We start from the raw sequence: 20,469 nt of genomic DNA, 5'->3' as shown, positions 1-20,469 counted from the left end.
TATCTCAGTCTCCTGGATGGAAAAGCAACCAGCAAGGGGATGCAGCACTCATATTTTCCCATGAAACGAGCATGAGGATAAGAAAAGGATGAAAAGCCCCCACAGCCTTGCTGGGCCATGTTCTGGATGTGCCTCTGAAAGTGGCTCTTGGGCCACGTCTCTCAGCTTCCCCAGGGGATAGACCAGGAACATGGGAACCAGCTGGACGCAGTCCTGAGCCCTGCCCACTCTCTGCTTCCCTCCAGTAGCCCACCCACCATCTCCCTCTGTTTTCTATTTCTACATTGTCACTGAATGTCCCTAGACTCCAACTTCATCAGGCTGCAGCCCTAATCACTCTTCCCAGGTACCCCACCAAGTGCAGACAGGAGTCAGGCTCAATAACCAATCTCAACAATGATGGTGGATCCCTAAAGTGGTGCTGAAAGAGGAATCTGAGGCTTAAGATATGTCTCAGAAGAAAACGAAGTGTCAAAAACAAATATCATGATATGAATGCATGGCCCATGAAAGAAATGTTAAGAAAAGTTAATTGCAATTTAAACTTAATTCTTTTGCACTATATAGAGGATGAAAAGTCACACCATAGTCTGAGCTAAAATTTCCTCTGTGGTAGTTTCCTCTGTTCCTCTCGCAGTTCCTATTGGTTTCCACTAGGGTCTTCAGATAGTAGTTTTGGTGGCTTTCTCTCTGCAGATTAATTACATAGTACTTAGTGGTGATCAGTGAGGTGGGTCTGGATGCATGTCAGCGGTAGGTGCTGTTCCTCTGTCCCAGACAGAACAGTCTTGGGTGAAGGGCTCTCTAGGAAACTTCTCAATCCGAGAGGAAAAATATTTAAAGGGAATAGAAATGTCCCTAACTACATGGCCTAAACTTTTCCCACTACAGCAACTTCATCACACTCCACTTCAAGAAATCCGTTAAGTATTTCTCATTTATTCTTGTTCTAGTTTATAAGCCGTCTGGCACTCTCTGCCCCAGATAAGCTATTATCCCCGTACTGTTTCTCTTGTCGACTACTTGTTTGTCTCCAGATTTCAGTTTTGTTGTTTGAAATATAAGTTCGATCATCTGATGTACTGAAGACAGTTCACTCCATTGCAGTTTTCCAGCATAGTTGTTGTTGTTCTCGTATGAAGAGGAACCACATTGTCCTCAGCCATGTACAGCCCACAGCTGAGCAGCCCTTGTATTTCTTGTGTCCAAATCTGGAACAATCCAAATATCAATCAGAAGCATAACAGACAAACACATTGTCATATAATCAGTCTGGGAATACCTCCTGTCATTACAGTCTATGAATGCTGGGTACACAGAAAAATGGTTGTGTTCACAAGCAATGATATTCACTGAAAAAATACAAATAAAATACACATTATAGGATTCATTTTTATAAATTTTAGTATGAAAACTAATCTAAAGTAACTCAAATATGATGACTTTGTGTCCACGTTTGGTTAAGGGAGGAAGTGGGAGGAGGAATTACGGAGGACCAAGGAGATACTTTTACTGGTGATGGATTCCTTAAGAAACTTGATTATTATGATCATTCCAGAAGTGTGCACATATGTCAATACTTAACAAATTGTACACTTGACATATTTTTAGGGCATTGTTTGTCAAGTATGCCTCCTTAAAAATATTACAAATAAATTAATTGATAATTAGTAGGGAAAGGTTGATAGAATCGTATATAATGACACAAGATATCTTAGAGGCTCCTAGAAGCACATATGCATAAAACCCGGTCCTCTCTACATTCTTTCAGTAAACACTAGAATGCAGCAAAACTGCCATATTCTCATCAAAAAACAGGTTAAGCAAATCTCGCTGGCAAGTTCAGCTCTGTCATGGAGCTGGTTCAAGAGACCAATTGGGTCCAGGCGGGAGCAAAATCCTAGATACCGGGTTCACTCTTACCTCATATATGCTCTCAAACACATCACACAAACTGTCTATGATTTGGTTTGTAGTTTTTCATCTTTGAAATGGACGTAAAATTGATAGCTGCATCATACGTTTAGTGTGCATATGTAAAAATGAATAAGATAATGAGTGCTAAGTGTTTATAACAGAGCAATCTCATAATAGAATATCATATTTCCTGAAAGTCGTCATTGCCACAAAACCATCCCAAGACACTCACATTTGCTCTGGGACACTGCTTTCTCTTAATATGCCTAAAACAGAGCATGCTTTATAGACAGAGGACATGCAAAGAGGGCCCTCCCTCTTCTGATGAAAACCAGCCCAGCACAGCCCTACAGCTCTGGGAGAGGAGCTCTAGCCCCAGGATACCCAGTTTTTGCTATTCAGTGATTGGGACCGAACACAGATGGCTCTCCATGGAGTTTGGACTGAGCTGGGCTTTCCTTGTTTCTATTTTAAAAAGTAAACAGTAGAGAAATTTAGACATTAGCTATGTGAGATCATGTGAGTGAGAGAAGCAGTGTCTGTGTGAGTTTCCTGAGCAGGATGTCTTGGTGCTTGCAGGTGGCCAGTGTGAGGTGCAGCTGGTGGAGACCTGGGGGAGGCTTGGTGCAGCCTGTGGGGCCCCTGAGCCTCTCTTGTGCAGCCTCTGGATTCATCTTCAGTAGCTACTGGATGACTTGGTTCCATCAGGCTCTACGAAAGGGACTTCAGTGGGTCTCATCCTTTAGTAGCAGTTTTAGAGCATACTACGCATTCAGACTCTGTGAAGGGCAGATTCACCATCTACCAGAAACAACACTAAGAACACTCTGTGTCTGCAAATGAACAGGCTGACAGTCAAGGACATGGTCATGTATTACATTACGAGAGGTACAGTAAGGGGAAGTCAGTGTGAGCTCAGACAGAAACGTCTTTTCAAGGAGACAGGGGAATGGGCTGCAGGGGACACTCAAGAACAATAGGGGGCACTCAGGACCACCAGAGTAATCTGCAACCCACATATTCTGTGTTTCAGCCCCAGGGAAACAGACCATCTTAAACTAGCTTTGATTCCTTAAAACAAGTTGTTCATGACTCAAACCTTGCTCAATAACAGGGCCTGCGCTTGGCATGTGACAGTCATGAACCCATAGCCCCAGGTTGACTGTGGCCTTCGAGAAGGAAAATCTGGGTTCCAATGCCCCAAGTGTCTTTATTACCACATAGGGACTGACTCAAGATCAACCAACATCCATCTGTAGCTTACAGCCGCTACCTCCTTAAATTCCACCCTGACCCTAGACTGGGGAGACAGATTTGAGAGCCTTGCCTCCCGTCTCCTTGCTGCTCAACTTCACAACAAACCTCTTTCTTTTCTCACTAGCCACGGCCATAGTGTTGGCTTCTCCGTGCATCAGAGAGTGCGCCTTCCTCTGGACCACCAGGAGCAGGAGAAGAGGGAGATTAAGGGCTGGTTTCCTGTCAGGGCCTGGGGCTTCCTCTCAATACAGCTGTTCTCTTCTCTGGCCTCTTGATTCTGTGTTTACCTCCTCAGGCTCTGAATTAGAAACATTTGGTAAAATAGGAGAAAACTATACTCACATGTACAAGAGGCAGAGAGTCACTTAGAGTTGATTATTCCTGTCCATAAATTCCAGTGAATTATCAAAGCTCTGATGTCAGTCAGCAATTTAAATCTATAAAAGAGACTCAGGTGGACTCAACAATGCAGCCCAACACGGCTCAGAGTACGAGCCAGTCATCAAGCAGCAGCATAAAGTGCAGGCTGGACATCAGGCAACAGACGCGTTGCGAATCAAAGCAAGAGAAGAAAACCCCCAGGGATGGTGGTCATTGTCTTCCCACCACACTCACAGCATCTATTCCAGCTGACACCACGCAAATGCAGGGGGGCGTCAACACAGCCTGATATTAAGCTGAGTCAGATGAGGTCACTCACGTTCACAAAGGGAACGTAAAACATCTGTCACCTCCACTACTGAGGTGTATGTTGAGAGCCTGGTAGGACTTTCAAGTCAGAAATGATTGTAGAACCTGGAAAGGAGACTGGCTCAGGGTTTTTATTGTGCTTCATTGGTGGAGAGGGGTGAGGTCCTGAACATAGCAGGGGCATCTGTGGTTTAATTTCCCAATAGCATCAAAAGAGGGAGAACCCAAAATTTCTTACCAGATTTCCCATGTGTGGGCAGAATGAGAAGAGGGAACAGTGAATCCTGATGAGTCAGCAGTCAAACATCAAAAAACAGTGTCTGACAACTTACTCCACTCAATAATTTTTAAAACTGAATGGACAAAGAGATATAAACCATTATGGATAGAAAAATAGCAAACCCTTAAAACATGAGAAAGTTCCCACAGAGATAACACTAATAGCAGTAATGACAACATCTAAGAGCACTGCCATCCTATTACACAGTTTTCCTATAAAGCTCTGACTGCAGTCTCCCATCTACAAATTTTCAGACAGAAACACAAGGGGTGAGGCCACAACTTCATAGTCACTCAGTGCCCCAACATATTAGTGATTTCACTCAGCATTTCAGCAAGCTGAGGGACCACACCAGTTGTCCGTTTGTGGTTCTGAGTGGCGTTTGCATTTCTCAATGCTCTCCCGCAAGGAGACAGTCTGGAGTCCAGAATATTCTTGAAGACACTCAGCTCTGCACAGACAGAAGGAAGATTAGGGGCTGGCAGCCATTTCAATGATGATAGGCGTCATTACCTCCAGCAGAAATGTCTAGCTTGTCCTCCAAATAAACTGCATGTTGACATGAGTAAATTAAAGCTCATGGCAGCACTTGAACATCCCTGGTGGTGAAGCTGTTTCAATGAAGAAGAGCTCACTCAAGTTAAGTGAGCCAGGAAAGCTGTTCTGAATTATCATAAACAGTGGGGTAGATCCAGCTTGGTCTCAAATCAATGCAATTTTTATATGGAGCTGCAGCCTCACAACTTTTGAATATCCAGTACTTTAGACACGAGGCAAAGGAGAAGGGAAGTGGACGGGAATGGTTGTCTGATGAGCTGGAGCCCCTGGATTGGTGGTGAGTATGTGATAAGTGTACAAACATCTCTGTGTAGAGGGCGATGGCACTATTCTCATCCTGGTGTGCTGCCTCGTCCGCCAGGTGACCCTGCAGAGCAGCCTCACCCGAATCAGCTGGCTACTGTGCTGCCTCCTTCTACTCAAGCATCTCGGTAGTCTCCCCTCTTGCAGTCGTAGAGTCTCCAGAGGACCCCCAGCTGCAGGCTCAAGAGTGCTCAGGGGGTGACTTTTCCCTGTCTGTTCACAGCTTCTGTCCTAGGCTCGCACACCTGCTGGTAACCAAAGTGACCAGGGGAGCATTATTCTGTTGGACTCAGCCCTTTAATGTTGGACTAGGGACACTGAGAAGTAAAGTTCCCGTGAGCCCAGAGAAGAGGCTTCCCTTCAGGGCAGGGGCTGGACTAGAGGGTCACTCAGGACGCACAGAGCCCAGGGCTCTAGGCTCAGGAGCAGGTGCAGAGGTGGCTGGGGAGGGCCTTTCTCAACATCTTCTGGAAATTATCTCTTCACTCTCTTTCACTGCCTCTCTGCTTGGCCTCTTCATCATATCCCTTTATGTTTCTTCCACATCTTCTTGAACATTTAATGTTATAATATCTCTAGGCCTAGTTTCATTATCTGTGTTATGATACTGCAGGACAATTAACACTGCAAATTCCGATAAATGCATTCATGCATTAAATGAGTCATCAAATCCATGCAGGAAGAGTTGATCAGCTGGCCCAGAGGGTCCAGGGAAGTGTGTTGTCCTTGGAGTACAGTCAGATCTGCTCTAAATATTTTGGGCCCACTGTGTGCATATCAGCTAGGACCTTGGAGGCTGAGCAGAGCTCCCTCCAACTAAGCTCAGCTAGCTCCTCGTGAAGCGTCCCTCCCGGAACAGACATTAATCAGGCTACTCTGAATCCTTCCCAAAAAGGCCTCAACTTTTGGATGTTTTTGTCCATCTTTTCACTGAAAATTTTTCGAAAAAATCCTGTTAAGTTGTTTTGACCAGAATCTCCCACCTTCAGTATTTGGTTATTTTCAATAGCTAATTGAGTTTCTCGTCCCCACAATCCACAAGGTGACGTCTGGTCATCCTGGCCCAACTTCAGCAAGAATGGTCCCAGGTCAGATAAGCTAGAAATCCCCTCACCCCTGCTGTTCCCTCTTAGCAATTTTCCATCCACTAACCTCCAACCCACTCCTTGGCTGTAAATTACTACTTTTCCTTCTTTCCTTCAGAGTGTAACCCAATCTCTCTCCCCTACTGAAAAACTCCATTGTACCAGCACCCTTGAATTGTCTGCCTTACTCTTCTTAACCAGTGTGAGAATACTTCTTTTTTTTCTTTAACACTCCTCCCACTGAGTGTCTGAGCTAATCATGAGAGATATTACACCTATCTGACAGCTTAGTCCCATCCCACGAGAAAACCCACCATCCGTGTGGTATCTAACTGATTACTTCGGACCACATCCACTTTGGGAGGCAGCAGTCTATCACAACCAGAATTGATCTGCATCCTGAGGTGGGTTTGCTATGCTCATAGTGTCTCTGCCAGAACCACTGTCCTGTGTGAAGAATGACTCCTTCCCTGATAGGAGATCCTGCAGGATGACACGATGCAGGGATCTGGTTGTTAGTGATGTATAGAATGTTTGACCAGGAGAACATGAGCATGGATTCCAGTGGTCTTGAATCTTTCTGGTTTTCCCAGAAGCAGATCCCTGATAGGAAAACAGAGGGAGTGATTCAAGTGTCTACAAATGAGACTCTGTGCGTTTGATTCCAGATAATTTAGGACATTTCTTTCCATGAGTAATATAAGCTCTAAACCAAAGTCCACTATAGGTATCTGTGTCCTCAAAGATGCTGTGAACATCTCAGGACAATGGTGAGTACAGGGTGCGCAGCCCAGGAGATGGAACACAAGGATCGGGAGACCAGTGGGTAGAGCATGGTTATTTCCTCTTAACACACATGGTGACCACTTGCAGAATTTCTCTTCTTGTCTCTGCCATCTTAGGCTGCAGTGGATTAAAGATCCTTGTTCCCATGGAGGATACTTCCTCAGCAGGCACACTGAGGGCTCTGCTGAACCTGAGGCTGTGAGTGCTGCATCCTCCATTGGACTCCTCATGACTGTGGATCAGCCCCAAAAGAAAGTGTTATCATATGTGTGGTGATAAGTGACTCCTCTTCCATTTTGGGGCTCAGGTTGTCACAACCCACAGGGACAGAGTAATCATTCTGCACTGGGCAGCATCTGTGAGTTTCTTTATTGCAGTCAACCCTAGGAAGGATAATTGCATCAACCAAACACCTGATGGTAGCCTGGTTCCAAGGGCAATGGACACTCAGTGTTCAAGGTGTGGGCCATCCCTTGGCCTACTGTTTCCCACTGGGCAAGCACCATAGTGATCCAATCTCAAAAGTGCTTTCCAGGTCCTAGAGAAATGCAGACTGAGTGTGGGAGAGGGGACTGGTATATGTCAATTACAACCTCAGTGCTACCAGCAGCAGTGGACAATGTGCCCCGAGCCACCAAGATTCACATTATGACTTCCATGGACATTGGGGCTGGGTATTGTCTCAAATAATCAAAGAATTTATGACAGAGTGGACTGAACATGAGGCTCAATGGATGCACTTTAAAAATTGAAATTTAAAGACAGCCTATAGTGGATTGCTGGTGCTCTATTCATGACCTCAGGGGCCAACACAGGTTTCAACATCAGTTGTATTTGACAGTTCTGTGTGAATGTGATTCACCCTTAGCTGATAGGGCTCCTAGGTGTTGCACAGCCTTCTCCAGGGCAGCATGACTCTGAGGCCGCATGTCAGTGCAGCCCTGGTGTACAGGGACCTTATGCCTCCAGGGGATGACCACCAAGGAACAGAGTTTGCAACAGGGGAAAAGTGGCCAAGCATCAGGGACCCAGGTCATCATGTCGTTTCTCAAAAAGTCCTGGAGGGCATGAGCTCCATTCCTCGTGGGTAGTGACCTCCATAACATCAAGGCCTCCTCACCACTCAATTTGCTATTATGAAACATAGAAACTTAGTCCAGTACATGATTTTAATGAAGTTCTCTGGGTTATCTGTCCCTGGGGACCTAAATCTGAATACCATTCACTGAGAAACTATACAACACAGATCAGCAGGGATGGAAGGAAACAGTTTCCTGCCCTCTATTTCAATATTTATGATTTTATTATTTTAGGCACTTGACAATGTTTCTTCCAGAGAATTTTAAAAAGTGAAAAAGACTAAACTGTGTAGCACGTACTGCTCCCAGGCATGTCCCTGTCCCATCCACGCCTGTTTTGCATTCTGAGGAAAACTGCAAGAGTCTATGGACCCAACACATTCTGATTACCTTTCACTTTCCTTACAGCTGAAGTATCTAACACCAGAGGAGTCAAAAGTTGCTGGTTGGATAGTTTTTTATTTGCTAGGGCTGCCATAACAAAGGAATGTGGACTAGCTGACTTAAACATAGAAACTTATTTTTGTACATTTTGGAGGCCAGAAGTCTGGGATCAAGATGACAGCAGGGTTGGTTTCTCAGGAGGCCTATCTAAGTGGATTGCAGATGGCTGTGCTCTCCCTCTGTCTTCAGAGAGTCTTCCCTCTGTGAGCACCTGTGTCCTCATTGCCTTTTCTTATAAGGACATCAGTCATATTGCACTAGATTCGATCCTATTTACCTCACTTTAAATTGATTACACCCAATAAGATGCTATTTCTAAATGCAGTCATATTCTGAGGTCTTCGGGGTAGGGCTTCCACATATGAATTTCGGGGAGAACACATTGCAGCCCATTACACACAAAAAGTGATGTTTTGTTTATTTCAGTTCCTACTGGGGTGGGGAGTTGAAGGTTAAGCTTCAGTCCGTAGCTAAGTGTTGGCCAGTATTCCTCAATCTTCTGTGCAACAAGCCTCACCTGCAGAATATATTAGAATGGAGATGCCTAGATCCCATTCTCAGAGATTCAGATTCAGGGTATCTAGGGTGGACCTGAGATTCTACAACCCAAGTAGGATCTCAGGAGATACTGGTATGACGACCATGTAGTGAGACCCACCAGTATTCAGGACATTGTGCACACTGATAGTTATACTTCTCAGTCCAGGATTTCTGTGTTGTCCAGGGCCCCCAGGTGCTATTACAGACTGTGGGGGTGGAGAGGAAGGGGGTTATTGGACCATATCCTGACTCTACCAGGAGGCTCAGATAAGCACCTCTCCCTGTGCTTTGGAGTTCTGGGTTATGAACCCTTGGAGTTTCTCCTGGAGTCTAGGGTGGTACATAAGCAAAACCATGTGAGGAGACCACCTATTAAACCTCAGGCTCCCCCTCACAGTGGAATCTCCCTTACTACCCAGCTGGGTCCTCAGTGCTGTCACTTCCTCTCTTCCTCCAGGATGGACTCTGCCACTGCCCTTGCCTTCCTCCTGGCTGTTCTCCCAGTCAGTCAATACTGAAAGCTTGGTGTCCAGTTGAGGGTAGGGAGGAGGGAGCTCATGACCTCAGTGCTGCATCTGCCACACAGCTGTCTGCACTCAAGTGCAGCTGGCACAGTCTGGGGTAGAGGGGAAAAGTGCCAAGAAATCTCTCAGGATCTCCTGGAAGAACTCAGGAAGGAACATGGGCAGCCTGACATCAGTCACTCCCCTCTTGTAAGGACAGGGCTCTGAACATGCAAATCTCTCTTCAAGATCTAGGGTCAAAGCCACTCTTGGGATGTGGAAGCCCATAGCTTTCTGCTTAGACAAGATGCACTCTCTAGAGTAGACAAGGATGAGGTCTAGAAGAAGCTGAAATTGTTGGATCCTCATTTAGCTGGTGACAGTTCTCCAAAAGGAGTGTCTCAGACGTCATACCTGGGTCATTGTGGATGGTTGAGACTGCATGTGACTGACAGGGAATGATTCCCTTTGTCACCAGGTGTCCTGTCTCAGGTGCAGCTGCAGAAGTTGAGCCCAGGATTGGTGAAGACCTCACAGACCATCTCATTCAACTGTCCTGTCTATGGATTCTCCATCACCAGTGGTTATGAATGGATGAGGATTTGTCAGTCCCCAGGGAAGGGCTTTGAGTAGATGAGGTACATAAATGCTGCTGGTAGCACAGCATACAATCCATCCCTCAAGAGCTGCATCTTTATCTCGAGAAACTCATCCAAGAACAAGTTCTCCCTGAAGCTGAGCTCCATGACTGTTAAGGAGAGAGCCACGTATTACTATTCAAGACACAGTGAGGGGAAGTCAGTGTGAGCCCAGACTCAAACCTCCTGGCAGACAGACACGAGGGGCTGAATGTAGGAGGTGGTGCTCATGACTACGAGGGGATGCTCAGAAGCATCAGGGCTGCTCAGCACCCAAGAGCACAGAGACCAGACCCAGGAGCAGGTGCAAAGAGGGGTGGAAAAGGGGCTTCCTGTGGGTTCAGGGATTACTTCTTGGATATATATCTCCTACTTTTATTTCTCTGAAGAATCATGATTAATATACTTGTCATCTAGCAATTCATTAAATGTTTCTATTTTAAACTTCTTTCGGGATTGCATGTAATCTCGCAAACTATGACCCAGGAGAGCTAATCAATGGTTCCTGTTTCTCCTTGAAGGCACTTGTCTTTCCAGATTTCTTCCTTGTTGTTTGCCCAGTGCCTTCAATCTCGGATGTGTTGAAGATACTTTGTTACTTGGCAGATTTCCAAGTTTATTAACTTTTGTTTTTTCTTTTAAGAATAACAACAACTTTCTGAATTAGTGTTTTTGCATTCTTGGAACAAATATCCAGCAGTGGAATAATGGAATGGATAATACGGTAATTTTATTTTTCATTTTTTGAAGAATCTCATACTGTTTCCAGAGTGACTACACAAACTTACATTCCTACCAATATGAAAGACTAATTCAGAAAGATGTATGTACCTTTATGTTCATTGCAGCATTATTTGCCGTGGCCAAAACATGGAAACAATCTAACTGCCCATCAATGGATGTGTGGATGAAGAAGACGTGGTTAATTTATACAATTAAATACAACTCAGACATGAAAAATAATAAATCCTTGCCATTTATGACAACATGAATGAACCTTGAGGGAGGTATGCTAAATGAAAACATATCAGAAGAATAAGTACTATATGATTTCTCAAAAGTGGATTCTAGTAAAAAACACAAGTAAAGAAGCAAAACAAAATGAAAGCAAACTCACAGATACAGAGAAGAGATCAGTGCGTTCTGGGGGGAAGGGATCGGGGGAGGGTGAACAGGGTGAAGGGGTCAATTGCAGAGTGATAGATGGTAACTAGACTTTCTTGGGGAGATCGCTTTGCAGTGCAAACAGATGTCAAAATATATTGTTGTACACCTGAAACATATAGTAAAAACGGAATAAAACCAATTTTTACTCAGTTCTCTGTGTCTTCAAGTTGAGTAGAAATTTTCTTTAGAAAGCCCGTCTCTGAGGACAACCCAGATGCCAACTGAGAGGGGAACAGAAAATCAATTTGAGCAATATTCATACATTGGGATACTACTCAGCATTAAAATCCACTCCTTCCTGGTTCATAAACATGGATGCATTGACTGGGGTCCAGGTTGGAGGAGGGGCAGTGTGGAGGGGAAATGACAGAGGGGTAATCGGAAACGTTTCGGTGGGAACCAGACCACTGTGTGGCTGTGGTGATGGTTGCGCAGGTGTACGCATGTATCAACACTTTTAAAATTTGCCTGGTAAATATGTGTAGTTTGTCACCTGTCAGTTATACGTGGATACAATTTTTACAAATAAGCAAATGCGTATACTGGTAGACAAGGAGAGTTATAGGCACAGAGGATGCCACTTGAAATGGCAGACTCCAATGCACCTGTGTGAAATAGGATCTCTTTACATCTTCTAGGTAACAGGAGGATGCAGCAGGATCACACGCGTTCTCCTTACAGGAAGGGGGTTCTGCAATCCTCACTGGGCGTGTTCAGCTCTGTCCTGGAGCTGGGCCAGCGAGCAGTCAGGTCCAGTGATGAGCACAGTCTCAGAAATATTTCAGGTGTGTGCACTCCAACACACTGCACAACCCATTTGTTCTTCTGTGTGTAGTTTTGTAGCTGCATAATATAATTAAAAGTGACATGACAACACATGATCTGTATACATATGTAAAAATAAAATCATCTAACAAGCACTGTGGTCATCTTCGTACAATCATATATTAAGGTCGTATTTCCCTGAATGCTGCAGTTGTCACAAAACTCCCCCAGGACGCTCACATATGCTCTGGGGCACTGTTCTCTCTGAGATATCCAGCCTTAGGACTTGCTATATAATCAGAGGAAATAGGCCCCTCCCTCTGCTGATGACAACCAGCCCAGCCCAGACCCAGAAGCTCGGGGAGAGGAGCCCCGGCCTTGGGATTCCCAGGTGTTCCCATTCAGTAATCAGGACTGAATGCAGACAACTCTCCTTGGAGTTTAGGCTGAGATGGGTTTTCCTTGTTACTACTTTAAGAGGTAATTTACAGAGAATAAGAGACACTGAGTATGTGAGAGGATACAAGTGACAGAACAAGTGGATGAGAGACAGTTTCCTGACCAGGATGTCTTTGTGTTTGCAGGTGTCCAGTGTGAGGTGCAGCTGGTGGAGTCTGGGGGAGCCTCTGGATTCAACTCCAGTATCTCCTTGGTGTACTGGATGCACCAGGATGCAGGGAAGGGACTGCGCTGGGTTGGATGAATTAATAACGGTGGAAGTAGCACTAACTGTGCTGGCTCTGTGGAGGGCTGGTTCACCATCTCGAGAGACAACAGCAAGAACACCCTATTTCTCCAAATGAGCAACCTGAGAGCCAAGGACACGGCTGTATATTGCTGTGCAGGAGACAGTGAGGGGAAGTCACTGTGACCCCAGACACAAAACTCCCTGCAGAGAGACAAGAGGTGCTGGTCTGCACGGGGCCCTCAGGATCCTCCAATTCTGTGTTTCTCTCCAGGAACAGGAACAGATGGAACGTAGGGGCTCGTTTCCTGTCAGGGTCCAGGGCTTCCTCCTCATATAGTGATTTCCATGAGAGGACTTCTCTGGACTCATGATCCTACATTTACCTCTTTAGCATCTGAATAAGAAGAATCTGTTGTAACAGAAAAAAAAAAAAAAAAACCCAAAACTGTAGTCACATTAACAGAAGGCAGACAGTCTACTTGACTGCCTCATAGAGTGCCCAGAGATCAGTCAAACATGATTCTGGGTGTGTCTGTGAAAGTGTTTAAGATGAGATTAACTTTGAAATTGGTGGACTTAATACAAAATATTTCCCTCCTGAAGGCGAGTGGGACTCAGTGCATCAGTCCAGGACCTTGATAAAATAAAAGGTGACCCCCCCAAGTGAGAGGATTCTTCCTGGGTGACTGCCATTGAGCAGGCACATGGCACCAGCTTTGTCCTAAATTCTGACTCAACCTAAAATATCATGTGTTTCGGTGGAAGAGTAAAGAAGAACAAAATAAAACTTTATTTCCAAAGCATCACAGAGTCTTGCGCTACTCCAAACACACCTGCTCTCTGTGTATTTATTTATGCTCTGCTCTTTGGCTGATTGACAGTCTTTATAAATGCAATAGAGTCTGCCGTCTGGGCTGCGTTTACTGCATGTAAGTCTACATTCAAATGAGCACTTAAATTAGTGACAGTAGAACCCTCTTCATAACACCCAGTTTCAGATATGAGGTAGAATCCATCCACAAGTGATGTTGGGTCAAGGTTCTCCATGGGAGTCTATAATAAATACAATGGATGCACAGAAGATGCCTGAACTGAGATGACACAACTGTGAGCACCAGCTTGGTATTCAGCCTCCTGCATGTCCCTCTAGACACCACAGTTATTTTGTACTCTTAATGACTTTGGGTTAAATATCTCATGTGTTTTTAGTACCTCTCCATTACTATGTATGGTTAGTTTAGTGGAAATTATGAAAAAGGCAAGACTTACTGCTGTCTGGCTGCACACCCAGTTGGGTAAGCGGTGTGGGACAGGTTGTGGAGAGACCTAAGAAAAGACCAAGAGATGGTGAAGAGGAATGTAGGCTTAGTGGGAGTTCCTTACAGGGAATACCCAGTGGTGGCTGGCTGGAGAAAGTGTGCACTCGCAACCACAGGTAGGTAGGGTTTGCTTATACAGTCAAGGGGCACAATTCTATGTGCTTGCCAGGAGGGCCTGGCCCCGGTACGGGCAGCATTACCAGGAACAATAGTTCACGTGGAGGGGCTCTATGTTCCTTTAAGACATGATGGTCTTTGAGAGAGATAAGGCAAGATCCAGGCTGGCCTGGGCCTGGATAATTACAAATCCCATCAACGGGGCATCCTGCCAGGATTTTGACATCGCGCACAAAACCGGGCCAGAAGGATACATGCCTGTTAAAGGGCATGCAGATTAATGCCCCTACACTCCACCCCACATTCCTCAATCTTAACAAACCATTTTTCCGTGGATCCCCTTAAGACAGACACATAGAGTAGCACTGTAACAAGATACTACAGCAGCAATAGAAAGCACAGCAAGAGAACAAATTCAATTTCAAAAGACAAGAGTGCCGAATAACACTTTTCACCATGTTGAATGGAGGGATGGAATCCAAGCGTCATGGTCAAAGAGAGAGAGAGAGCTTGCTGCATACCCAGCAGTTTGAGTGATTTTGTATGTTAACAATGTTTTGTGCCCAAGCAGCAAAGAGGTTGGCAGAAATTGTCATAAGGACATAAAGTAAGAAAATTAGAGGGGACTAGAACAGGGAGGTCATGACCATCGAGGAAGACACATGCAGTGGCAGTGTTGATTCAGGATGGTATCAGCCTGTGGTTTCAGACCAGGACAAGAATACCACACCACCTGTCCAGTTGGTGTGGGCACTGCAAGGGCAGTTGTATAGGATAAGAGAAGAACAACAACACACCAGAAGGAAGGGATGAAATTGCCTTGGGGAATCAGAGGACCTAGATGAGTAAATTTGGAGGTTTTGGGTATGCTTCCCACAATGAAGGGTGTTACTGTGATAGCTTGTTCTAAGCCTGTTCCCCAAGGGGTTAAGAGACCACACCAGTCGGTGCCCACCTGCCAGTCCCAGGGCTAAGTGACCACATGGGTCCTGGTTGGGAGTTCTTGTGGCAGAGACAAGAGCAAGTGGTTGTAGCTTTTCTGCTTGGTGGACACTTGTTTGCGGGTGTCCTCTCATGTTGTGTCCTTGCGCCAACATCTGATATGCAGTGGGTCAGATACATCACTCATGTCCATTCAGTTGACATACTGAAGTTTACAGGCATCTCATCCAGTGGGCTAGGGTCCTGTCTTGTGTCCTTAATTGTTGTTTCAGCAAGCTGTTCGTTCTTTCCACCAGCCCTGTGGCCATGGGATTGTATGGCAGGTGAAAATGACAATGAATATCCATTTGATCAGCTCAGGTCTGTACCTGCTGACCAGTAAAATGCATATCTTGGTCACTAGTGATGTCCACGGGGACACCTTACATGGTGTTGAGGTGTTCCAGGCCTCGTATGGTGGTCTTTGTGTGGCCCTCTTGCTAGGTTATTCCTGAAACAGTCCTTTAGATGTGTGCACACGAGTAAGGGCACACTGGCAGCCATTAGAACAAGGCAAGGGCCTGAGGTAGTTCACCTGCCAGCATTGAGTGGGCCGGTTGCCACTGACAGTTTGACCTGTGTCCCAGAGAATTGGCCATGGTCTCTGCAAGAAACAGGAAGAGCACACCTGACAGACCTGTACCACATCAGCATAGCAGAGGGAGAGGCCCAAAGCCTTGGTGAAGGCCCACAGGGTCCTTTCTCCTTTGTGTCCAATCTGCTTGGGTAGCCATTCTGCCGGTCTCTTGACTGGCACTTCCTCTATGAAGCAGATGCAAGCTAATTCATGTGTTTCTTGGTTTCCTGGTGGCATTGTCGTCTGATGTGCACACACGTGATATACTGTTATCGTGATTCCACAGATCAGCTGCAAAATATCATCCCAGAGTTCCGCCCCCACCAAGGGCAACCATTAATAGTCTATATTTGCTGTTCACATTGTGCCATCCACGGGGTGAGCCCTTATAGACTGCCCAATTGTCCTTGCACAGAGATACTGTATCAGACTCACAAGTCAGCATCATCCAGGTAGCCCACAAATTGGCCCATTGACTACTGTCCCCAGAGCCAGAGTCCAACCGCATACTGTTGTTCGCGGGCTGCAGGGGTTGACACTCGTGGAGCCTTCTGTGTGCCAGGCCTCCCCCAGAATCAGTCCCTCTCCTTCCTGTACATTTGACAGGGTGTCAGACATGGGCACCTTGTCCAATGGGGTTGTTTCTTCTGTGGTGTAGGTTACTGGATCCAGGATGGCGTGCAGTTCTGCCCTGAGAGGACTATTCATCAGGGCCCCTCATTGTTGTAAGCATGCATACCACTTTGCCAACCTTGTTTGCGTTGTTCCTGAGTGGGGCTTCCGGAAAGCACCCCACAGCCACCTCACAATCTGCAGGTGAGTATGGACTATGACAGCAGATAACAGGTTATGGGCTCCAACTCCTAGCTGGCCAAGTAGGCATCACTCAATTGCACCACGGCATTATATCGGTTTTCAGCCCCTTTCCACAATTGGGACCAGAAGCCTAAGGACACTCATTGATTGACTTGCCTTTGCCACAGACTCCATCCAAACCCCTCTGAGTAAATGGAACTGTACAATTCACACACATGTCCTTGTGTTAGAACACTCAAGGACTGGAATTGTTTTGCTGCTAATTTGGCTAGGATGAAGGCCTCTGACTCGGTGGTACCCCAGTCTTAGATAGCACCTTTTCCCACCGACTTATAAAGAGGATGAAGCAGTTGGGATAAATGAGGAATGAAAGGGTGCCGGTTACCTAATGAACCCAGAAAGGTCTGTAGTTGTTCTGGTGTGGCGGGTGTTAGGAAAGCCCGTATATTTTCTATAACAGCACCAGAAACCACTTTTGTCTTACCTGACCAGACAACACCTGGGTATTTGACAGACAACCCAGGCCCTTGCACTTTGTTGTAATTAGCCACTCAATCCTCATTGGCATAGGTTGGCGATGAAGGAGTGGGAGGTTTCCTGGAGGTTTCCAAAAGAGTCAGAGTTTATAGAGTCTTCATCATCAATGTAATGCAACAAGGCAACGTCGGGGGCTTTGTCCACCAGGTGGCGCTACAAAGGCACTGAGGCAGGGGAGAGTAAGAAACACTAGAAGCCATTTTGTTCATTTCCACCCATAAAAACAAAATACCTTCTACTCCTGTACACCAACACATTGTTATTTCCACATGTGGCCTCTGGTGCCCCAATAACCAAGCCGCCAGCAAAACATTGCTGAGATGGGGTATCTCGGCCTTCCCGTATTCAAGGTGGCTAGATAGTTCCCAGACTGTCACTGGGGGTGCTGGGGGAAACTCAGGGAGTAGGAGAACACAGAGGCTTGGAGCTGGCTCAGGGGCAGCTGCACAGCCACAGCAGAGGCGGGAGAGACAGAGAGCCCTGGCCACCAGTCACTGAGGTGTGTGCACTAGTGTCAGAGCAAGATCAGAGCCACTGGCTCCACCCATAAATACCTTTTTCTTTTTTTTCATCTAAGAGTCTATTGTAAGCTGTCCCATGGTTGGGACATGACATCTTATAGCAGTTGTAACTGCCCAAGCTTTCAATTTCTTTTTCTCACCATTCATCATGCCCAGGACTTACCCTGTCTTGGTTGTAAGCCATCCGACAGTGATGAGGGCCCACCCTACAGTGGTAGCAACAGCTTTGGAACCTATCACCCTCAGGACTTCCCTGAGGCCCTTTGGCATTTGAGGAGCAGCTCCATACTCACACGGTGGGCCTCATCCATCAGGGATGGTGGTGAACAGCCCCCATAAGAAGGACACCGGCCAACACAGGATTGTAACCACAGATTTACCCTTCCTATTGCCCATAATGTCGACACTCAGAGGGCTTTCCTCAGCTAACTGGCTAGCTCAGCAATTGGCTGTGTGCCCAGTAGGGTAAGCATTGCAAAATAGGTTTCAGAGAGACTGAAGAAAAGACCCAGAGACAGTGAATGAGACATATGGGTTTATTGGGAGTTACAGGAAATGTCGAGTGGTGGCTGGCGGGATGGAAATGTGCACCCACAACAATAAGTGGGAGGGGTTGGCTTATATAGGCAGGGGCACACAGGCCTTTATGTGTGGACAAAATGAGAGCTGTGCCAAGAATTACATGCAGATATGACAATGGGCTGAGTGAAGGGAGGGGGCAATTCTTCTGAATGACCAGGAATGTCCCAACAGACCCTTTCTCCTGCCATGCTTATAAGAACTATGTCACATGTCCACAGAGATGCAGAACCCTGATGGGAAGAATGAGACTTCATCCAGGAGGCTGGCCACTTTCTAACTTTTTACGCTGAGGTGGCTCATAATCTAACAGGGTAATGATTTGAATTATTCTGTGGTTTTTAAGGACTGGCTGAGGAGAAAATTTATGCTTCTTTAGAACACTAAGTGTTTTTGTTATATTCTGTTATTTTATGTTAGTTATTTACATCCACCTTTCCAATCACAGATTTCCAAATCCTTGACTTGTACCCCCAGAACTTCATGAACTCATCACTACATAACGAGTAAGTTCCATTCATATCCCTTATGGATGAAACAGAGCTTACAATTGGACCTGTCACATAAAACAATGGGATAGTGAATCTCCTGTATATCCAGCAACACCAAACTAAACGGGACTGAATATTACCCAGGAACATTCCTGTGGTTCCAGGTGTAGCTCAGGATTCCTTTCACTTTCACAATGAAACCCACAAAGGCAGTAAATAATCCTCAAATATCTGGCCTCAATGACCCATTAGTCCACACTCCATTCACAGTTCATACTCTCACCTCTTTTCAAGCGGAACCTCAGCAGCCATGGGGGGGACCTTGCCAATCCCTCAACATGATGCCCACCGCCATCTTTCCCTCTCCCTCTCAACCAGTGATTGGTTCATCTTGAGCTGTGAATCATGGTGACCTCCAAAAGCTTCTCCTCTTGAAGCTCACTACTTTTTGGAGAATTGCCTACTCTTGTCTTCCGACCAACAGGTAAATGAAAGGTGCTCAGGATCACTAAACATCAGGGAAATGTAAATCAAAACCACAATGAGATAGCACTTCACACCTTAAAAGATGGCTATGATAAAAAAAAAAGGACTACAAGTGTTGGTGAGAGTGGAGAAAAAGGGGAATCATTGTAAAATGTTGGTGAGAATGTAAATTGGTACAGCCCTTATGGAAAGCAGTATGGAGCTTCCTCAAAAAATTAAAAATAGAACTACTGCTGATCCAGCAACCCCACTTTTTTCTATATATCTCAAAGAATTGAGATCAGGATCTCAAGGAGATAAATGCACTCCAATGTTCATTTCAGTATTATTCACAATAGCTAAGATGTGGAAACAACGTTAAATGTCCACTGACAGATGAATGTATAAAGAAAATGTGATATGTTCATACAAAGGAATATTATTCACCTGAGTAAAGATAGAAATCCTGCAACATGAGACAACATGGATGGACCAGGAGGACATCACACTAAGTGAAAGAAGCCACTCACACAAGGACAGATAGTGCAAGATTTCCCTGATATGATGTATCTAAAATAGTGAAACTCAGAAGCACAGAGCAGAATGGTGGTTGCTACATGATGGGGGGAGGTGTTAATGGCTGGTAGCTGCTCAGTGTGTAACAAATTTCAGTTATTCAAGATGAACAGATGTTGGATGCTGTCTCATCCCTTCCACTGTCCCACAGCAGGTGAGCCTGCTTGTCCAAGTCCTAACCAGATGGTTAATAATGGTCCTATTAATCTCGCTCGTCCAGCTTCTGGTGACTCTTCTATTACCTACATTCAAGCATGAGGATTATTTATTATTCAATTCACTCCACTAATATTATTAAACAGCTAGGTGATAATGTGTTGCACTCAAGGCTCTGTTTTCGTACTAATATAGAAAAATGGGATCTTCAGTGACAAATGGATCTAAATCCCTCCATGTGATGGCACTGGGTTAGGTGTGGATTGACCTGCCCCAGTTGCACATCTGTGACACGTCAAGCAGGACTAGAGCACGGTTTCCCTGTGCAACCTGAGGTGAGGGCGTTTCCAGTTCCCGAGGGAGATAGTACCACTGATAATAGTGATGATAATATCCAGCAGTGCTGAGTCCCTACTATAAACTTCACAGATAAAGTTATTACTGTGATTCCCAAATTACATCTTTACAGCCTAGAGACAAGAATGATGAGGTCACATCCTCAGAGTTGCACTGTGAGGAAGATGGAGCTGAGCTCTACTCTTCACCACTACATACTCATTAGGTTTCAAACATAACCCAGAAGTCAATGACACAGGGACTCAAACAGAAACTCTCAGGTGGATAACTTAAGGGA

This window comes from Equus caballus, chromosome 24, assembly GCF_041296265.1.
Source record: "Equus caballus isolate H_3958 breed thoroughbred chromosome 24, TB-T2T, whole genome shotgun sequence".
In the NCBI taxonomy this organism is placed as follows: Eukaryota; Metazoa; Chordata; class Mammalia; order Perissodactyla; family Equidae; genus Equus; species Equus caballus.
Note: the sequence above shows the minus strand (reverse complement) of the source record.